This window comes from Lynx canadensis, chromosome A2 (assembly GCF_007474595.2).
Source record: "Lynx canadensis isolate LIC74 chromosome A2, mLynCan4.pri.v2, whole genome shotgun sequence".
In the NCBI taxonomy this organism is placed as follows: domain Eukaryota; kingdom Metazoa; phylum Chordata; class Mammalia; order Carnivora; family Felidae; genus Lynx; species Lynx canadensis.
In genome coordinates, this window is record NC_044304.2 from 101411450 (window position 1) to 101419546 (window position 8097).

General features: G+C 39.7%; 1 non-coding gene across 1 annotated transcript; it reads left to right on the top strand.

The window, feature by feature from the left end:
• The first annotated feature begins 3920 nt into the window (after positions 1-3920).
• On the top strand, positions 3921-4111 carry LOC115509538. The gene has a single exon (XR_003967423.1). It is a non-coding gene; the product is annotated as a U2 spliceosomal RNA (small nuclear RNA).
• Positions 4112-8097: the final 3986 nt, after the last annotated feature.

Consider the following 8097-nt stretch of genomic DNA (forward strand, 5'->3'; position numbering starts at 1 on the left):
AGAGGCCTGGAAACTCTCAAGGCATGCAAATGAGACAATTTTGAATCTCACCTTATTTATTTCCTGTCTCTCAGGGATCACTGTCCTTTGTCGACTGATATCCAGTGTCTTGAAACCATTGTTCCATATATTTTATTTTCCCCGTTTTCTTTTTTTAAGTTGTTTTGTTATTCTATTTTAGTTGGAAGCTGAAGTCCCCTTTTTAGCATTTTTAAAGATACTGTCTCATTGTCCTGTGGCTACCAGTGTTTCTGATGAGAAGTCAGAGTCATCCCCATTATTGTTCTTGTATGCGTGATCAGTTTTCCCCTTTTGGTGGTCTTAAAATATTTCTTTATTTTTGGTCTTCAACTGTCTTACTATCATGTGCCCAGGTATGGTCTTCATTGTACTTGTACTGTTTTGGTTTGCTCAGCTGTTTGGATCTGTGCATTGATACTTTTCACCAAATTTGGGGAAATTTCAATGATTATTTCTTCAATCTCTTTCTCTCCTATTCTTGTGATACTCTAATTGTATGCCTGTTAAACATCTTTCTACTGACCCACAGTACACTAAGGTACTGTTCCTTGTTTGTTTGTTTGCTTGTTTTTTTAAGGTGCTGTTCATTTTAAAAAATTAAGATTTATCTTTGTTCTTCAGTTTGGGTGATTTCTACTGACTTATCTTCAAGCTCACTGATCCCTTTGTTTCCAATGTCCAATTTTCTCCTAAGCTCATCCAGTGAGTTATGTATTTCATATATTTTGTCAGCTCTTGAATTTCAATTCACCCTTTTTTATAGTTTTATTATCTCTAGTGATATTCTGTATTCACTCATTCTATTCATCATATCCTTTAACTCTTTGAGCATGTTTATAATAGCATGTTAAGAGTACTTCTATGATAATTTCAGCATCCACATCATTCTGACAGACTACTTTTAACTGAATTTTTTTTTTCACTTCGGGTCATACTTTTTTTCCCTTATTTGTATTATAGCAGGTTTTTTTTTTTAATGTTTATTTTTGAAAGAGTGTGAGAGCATGAGGGAGGGAGGGGCAAACAGAGAGGGAGACACAGAATCCAAAGCAGGCTCCAGACTCTGAGCTGTCAGCACAGAGCCCGACATGGGTTCAGTCCCATGAACTGCAAGATCATGACCTGAGCCGAAGTCAGATGCTTAACTGACTAAGACACCCAGTCACCCCCATGATAGTGGTTTTTAAAAATGTATACTGGATGTTGTGGGTGAGACATAATTTATGGATTATGCTATTTTCTTTACTGAATTTTGAGTTTTTCTGGATGACAGTTAATTCATAGTGATCCTTAGATCTTGTAGAGAGGTGGTTCTCAACCAGGAGTAATTTCTCCCACCCTAGGAAACATTTGGCAATGTATGGAGATATTTTTGGTTGTCACAACTTTGAGATGATGATGGTATATAGTGAGGAGAGATCAGGAATGCTTCTGAACGTTTTATAGTTCACAGATAAAGCACCCCACAGCAAAGAAAGATCTGATCCAATATTTCGATAGTCCTGAGGTTGAGAAACACTATTGTAGTTGTTTTAGACATTGTTAGAAAGGATATAGTACAGTTTTTTTCCCTGTTAGAGCATCTCCCTTATTCTAGGGCACAGTTCTTATTTCTAATGTGTGGCCTTTGTGGAATCTTCACTAAATGCCCAAGGTACTAAGTGAAGTCTCTCTGTTCCACTGTGACTGACTAGAACTCTAAATTCTCACAGCACTTTATAACCTCTTATATCTTCATTGAGGAATCACTTCAGCAACTGTTCTCTGGATGGACTCAATGAGTTTTACCCTGCTCAAGTGCAGCCTAGTGCTTGGCCAAAGTCATGAAGGGCACCTCCATGCAGAGTTCTGGGGATCCAACTTTTTGCATCTTGCCCATCTCAAGTCTCTTTCTCTTTAAATTCTAGCCTTTTAAGCAACTCTAAATTCCAAAGTTTGTCTCCTCTGGCTAATGAGACCACCACTTTCTGTACTTCAGAAAGTACCCTAGATAGAAATATGGGGTCAATATGAAGCTCATCCTACATGTTTCTGTGACCCTTCTGTCAAGGATCATAGCCCTGTATAGTTCGTTGTCCAGTGCTTGAAAATAATTGCCTCATATACTCTGTACAGTTTTATAGTTGCAGTGAGAATATTTCCCATACCAGTCATTCAATCATGGCCAGAGTTAGATATTTCATACTGAAATTGAATGTCAACTCTAAATCTTAGGTTTCCTTATCATTCTTTGAGATGAACAAGATATTCTTTTAATCAGAAGTAATTCTTTGGTAATAGATGAAGATATAATTGTAGCTTCCTTCTCTAGAAAATACTAGAGAGGAACATTTCTGATCTACCTTCTTATTCCATTCTCCAAGGCCATTTAAATGCTGGCTAATGAGAACACACAAGCAATGCCTTCTTTTTACCGATGATAATTATAGCTATCTTATATTGTGTGCTTTCTATTGCCAGGCACTGTGCCAGTAGATTTACATACATTTTATTTTATTTAATGTTCACAGCAGCCCTATTTCTTCTGTTTTACTTATAAGGGAACTGAGGCTCTGCGAGGTTAAGTAACTGGCTCAAGTTTGTAGAGCTAGTGAAGTGACAGAGCTGAAACAAAGGCTTAAGTTTGTCTGACTCTAAAGCCTTAAATGTATATCAGTCAGAGCAGGCTAAATGATGTTCCAAACAACCCCTAAGTCTCTGTGGCTAACCACAGTAATGGTTTGTGAAAGTGTTCTTCTCCTTCCCAACACATTCCAATATGGGTTTGTTGGAAATGTCTCCTCATGCCATCCTTCCTGCCTGTGGCCCCATCATTCCCTGGGGACTTGGTGTTCTCTGCTCCTCTACTTCCTCAGAAGACAAAAAAGAGAATGTAGAGGATCAAGCTGGAGGATTTTCAGGCTGGTAAGTGGTCATTTGTGATCACACGCAGTTGGGCAGAAGTCAGTTACAGAATCCGTCTCGAGGCCAGGAAATATAATCTGGCTATGTCCTCAGGAAAAAAAGAGACTGGGTTTTGGTGAAGAACCAGCCAGTCCTACCATACTATATTAACCCGGATTCTCCCCTAAGTTGCTAGTTGGGAAGCATTTATACACCTTGCTCTAAATGCAGTTTTTCTAATATGTGGAATTTAAGAAGCAAAACAAATGAACGCAGGGGGGAAAAAAAGAGAGGCAAACCAGGAAACAGACTCTTAACTGTAGAGAACAAACTGATGATTACTGGAGGAGAGGTGGGGGAGGGGAATGGGGATGGTGATGGAGATTAAGGAGGGTACTTGTGAGGAGCACTGGGTGTTGTATGTAAATGATGAATCACTAAATTCTGTACCTGAAACTAATATTGCAGTGTATGTTAACTAGCTGTAATTTAAATAAGGATTTAGGAAAAAAATAAAATACTTGTATCTTAAAAAAATAAATAAATGCCATTTTTCTAGGCTGGGGCTTGGTTTAGTATCACACATTATCATCCTTGAGGTTAGTGAAGTTAACACAAATCATGTCCTGAGACAAGTAGGATCTTCAGAGATCATGTATCATATTGTCCCTCAGAGGGGCAATCATAATTATCGATATCCCCAATTTTAAGGGATACATTTTTATTCTTTATTTTTAATACTTTAATCTATAGATGGTATCTACATTATTTTAGTTAGGGCACTACACTTGCTCTCCCATCATTCCCTCCTGTCATATGCTGCTTCGACCTGGGCTACTGAGGAGTCAATGCCTTGTTTTCTTGGTCTTTCTTTCCTTGTCCATGTGTCAGGATTTCAGAATGGTATCTTCCAGTGAAAGAGCTGAGAGTCTGTAAACACAAAATGGGTGTCAGGAACTTTCTAACTGTTGTGAAAGCAACATCAGTGCTAAATTAACAGCCAAAAAATAATCACCATTGCTTCTCAGCCTTTTGGCTAAGATCAAGTATAGTATTTGTTCTTACCAGTTTAATATCTGGTATGTCCTCTGTCCTAGGACAATATATTAAGTGGATTTTTGGAGCAGGGAGATGGAACAGGAGCTGGCTCTGTACACACCATGCATCAACCTGGTATCATGATACTTCTAGGAAAGGTGCACCCTGTGGGGTTAAAAACCATGAATTTGAGGAAGACACTTCCAGAAAGGACGTGTAGGGTCCTTTGGGAAATGGCAGCAACACAAGAGACACCAACAGTTAACTTAGAAGCATATTGGCAAAGCCTTTGGTCAGGTTGCTTTGCTCAGTCCGCCTTTCTTTTGATTTGAGTACATCCAAACCATCTGTTTGTTTGGAGTATTTGAGCAAGTTCCCTGAATTTCATTCCAACTGCACCTGCCCTAAACCTGGACCTTCTTTGCCCTCCTGATGACAACACATCTAACATTTCCCTGTCTTTAATATCTTTCCTCCTCATTCATCCTGCAGAGGACTGCCATTATCTTTAGGTCTTATTCTTGCTCAGACACTTTTGGCACCAGTGGCACATTTCTTTCTCCAAATCACAGCTCTACCTTATATCTCTAACTTTGTGTCTGGGTTCTTCCCTCATTCACCCCCTGATCCAGTCAGACTGGTGACCTTTGTGTTCTAGAACTTGTTCCATACTGTTTCGCATCCATGCCCTTATAAATGGAGTTCCCAGTATCTGGGAACCTCTCATCTCTCCTCCTCAAAGTCCTAGCCAGTTTTCAGGGCCCAAGTGAAAATTGATCTCTTTTCTGAAGTCTGCACCCATGTTTCTGGTTAAATAAATCTCTCTCTTTCCTGTGTTTGTGTAGCACTTTGTACTGCTCACAGTCTGCTTTGTGTCTCATCTTCTCTGCTGGGCCACAAGAGCCTAGGGAGCAGATGTTTTGTGAACCTTCCTATCCACCTCCTGTAGTGCCCAGCATCACACCTTGCTCAGCAAAGATGCTTAGAAATGCTTATTGGACAAAATTAAAAGCAGACTGTGACATCAACTGTACAAAGACCTTTTTCTCAAATTAATCTGGAAACTAAAAATAGACTATCCTCAAAATGATTAGATAACATACTTGAGGTAAACTATTTATGTACAACCTAAAAGTGCATTTAGATGGACTCTCTTTAAAAAAACAAAACAAAACAGAAACAATCCCTTCAAAAAGTTAATTTTCTAAATAGATCTATAGTATTTTTTTTTAATGTTTCTTTTTGAGAGAGAAAGAGACAGAGCATGAGTGGGGGAGGGGCAGTGAGAGAGGGAGGCACAAAATCTGAAGGCTCCAGGTTCTGAGTTGTCAGCATAGAGCCCAACATGGGGCTCGAACTCACAAACTGCGAGATCATGACTTGAGCCGAAGTTGGACACTCAACCTATTGAGCCACCTGGGTGCCCCTATGGTATCTTTTAATGGTCTGCATTTCTCAAAGATAACATTAAATGCTCTAATCAAGTAGGGAGAAAGATTGGAATTATCCCCATAAGAGGTATTCCGATTTCCAGTTTCCAAAAAGGCATCTGAAATGATGGGTATCGAGTGTGCCTGGGATGGCACTACTGCTGGTGACTTCTTTGGCAATGTCCTAGATACAGTTCTGCTCGTAGGTTGGCTCTGCCCAGGAGAAGCACAACTTTTGTTGGAAAGCACAACCGCTGGTGCAGCATCGAAACAAGTCGTCTATATGAGAGAGAGATCCTTCAGAGAGGATGTGTATCTTCATCAAAATTCTAACTGCATTGAAACTGTCACTCAAGGAGTTAACATCTGTGAAGAATAAAAAATGCAATGGAGAGGTTTCAGGCAAAGCATGGGGAGCCTGATAAAATTATCAGTGAATTAAATTCAGACAGATGGCTTTAGAAAGAAATGAAGTACACAAACCTTATGTAGAGTATAATGACTCTCACTCTGACAGGGGCTTTGTCAACAGGGTAAGCACTTTTTTTTTTTTAAACTGGATTTTAAAGCAGTTGGAAGTCAAATTCTTCTCCTTTTCTGAGGTGTTATTTAGTACTTAAACAACAAAAACAACAATGGTTTGTAAAGCCACCTGGATAGCCTCAGACTCTGAAGCTCCGGGAGGAGCTGCACAGCGTGATAGAAGGCAGAGGGTAGGCGTCACTACTGCTGCTGCTTCTTACTCTCCTCAGACTCCCTGCCCACATCAATAGGTCCTTGGCAGCTAAAATATTTCTACAGAACAGAGGCCAATCATTAGCTCTGCTTACAACAGCAGGATACCAAGGGAAGCTTCCAGCCATTAAACACACACATGCAGACGAAAGACACAAATACACTGATTTCCGCCTTTTAAAATTTCAGTTTTTACCATTGTTTTTGGTTGAATTAAAAAAAAAATAGCTCTTAGAGCACCCCACTTAATACTATCATTTTACATTTAGACAAAAATGGTGCGAAAATAATACGTTATTTCTCTCTCAGAAATTCTTTTTCCTTATGGTTTTTATGTTATCTTCATGCATTTGGCCCCAGGAGCCCCCTCTTTCAGGTGACTGGCCCCAGCATATTCATGCTTGGACGCCAAAGGCCAGGCTGCTTCTTAGCAATGGACTTTGCCTTTGTTCCAGACCAGATGTTCTGTTTCTCCCTGGTAACAGTTTGCATTGTGGTACCTTATTATACGGTGCTCTCTGGAACTGGTGCCAGGATAGCCTCCAAATCAGCCAAGAGCAGCGCTGAATCAATGAGACAGCTGGCGGCCTCCCGAGGGAGGGAACGTTTTTACCTTTTTGATTCATGCAGTCTCCGCTAGTTCAGATCCAGGATGCCATGAATGATTTTTCTTAGCGACAGGTGAGAACAAAAAAGCTTTGTAAACCTAATTCAATAGAAGCTGGAGACTCGGTGTGCTATTGATTAAAGGGAGAAGACGATGAAGAGGAAGTGTACACACAGTCCAGTTGCATTTTCCCCATAATCGACTTCTGTGCTCTGGCCTGTGTTGGAGCTGTCAGCTTTGCCGGGAGGAGAGGCTTGAAAATCAAGAGTATTGTGTCTGTTGACCTCGGGTTAGGATTTTAATCATGTCTCTAAGATTGCATATTATCTACAAAAACAAGAAGATTACTCCTTTTTTTTTTTTTTCATTTTTCTAGCTATAAAATTCACTGATCTATTGCTAACTTTGCTAAAAATTTAAGGTGACTTTAATGGGCTTGTTGACATCATCCAGGCTTTAATGTTTGGGATGTGTTTATTTATTAGGGCTATGGATTGGGGTAAATATCATCCACATTTACACCCAAGGATTACAACTCAGTGTGAGTTCTTGCCCTAGGTCCTACACATCAGCACACTTATTGAGTGAACAAGAACGCTAGTCCTACCCTACTGTGTCTCCCACTGCTCTGTAAAAGCAGGCCAGTTCTTGAGCCATTGTAATCAGAGGACCATTAGATGAGATGCCACAGTACCTGAGATCTCTAGTCCCAGTGTGGTGGAGAGGAGAAAATGAGACAGTAACAGAAGTCAGAGACCCTGTAGTACATCATCCCCATCAATCATGGCAGACTTGTTGGCAACATGATGGATGACACCCAAACACTGACCTTGGTGGGTCAGTCTTTGTCACATAAGTAACAGAATAAGTCAACACAGTGGGTCTACCTACCATCAAATAGGAGCGATAAGCTGTGACTACAGCAGAGGGAAAATGAACATTAGTGTCAAATGTTGTCTATATTTCTGAGCCAGAAGTAGCTGATATCTTATTGTTCAGGCATTGAATTGGATGGGATATTTTAGGAAGGAGAAAAAAATCAATGTTATCAAGGCATGCTTGTAGCATTATGAGTTTTCCTCTTAACTAAGCTATTAAATAAGACAGTAGTGAGTCTGTACAGTATACATTCTTATAGAGTGAAAACTATTATAACATAGATGACTTTAAACCTGAATATTGGCTCATATACATGCAGTTCAACACTTAATTGGTGACAGATGGTTTGGCTTGGGGATAGACATAATTTAGTCTGGGAATTCTGGTGACTTTCCCATGGTAGTCTTAGAATTTGTCTCTCTAACAATTTTCCAAAGTTTCACAGTTATAAATGACCTACCCCAAATCCCTTCTCTGAGTTTAAATATTCCTTGATTGGTCATA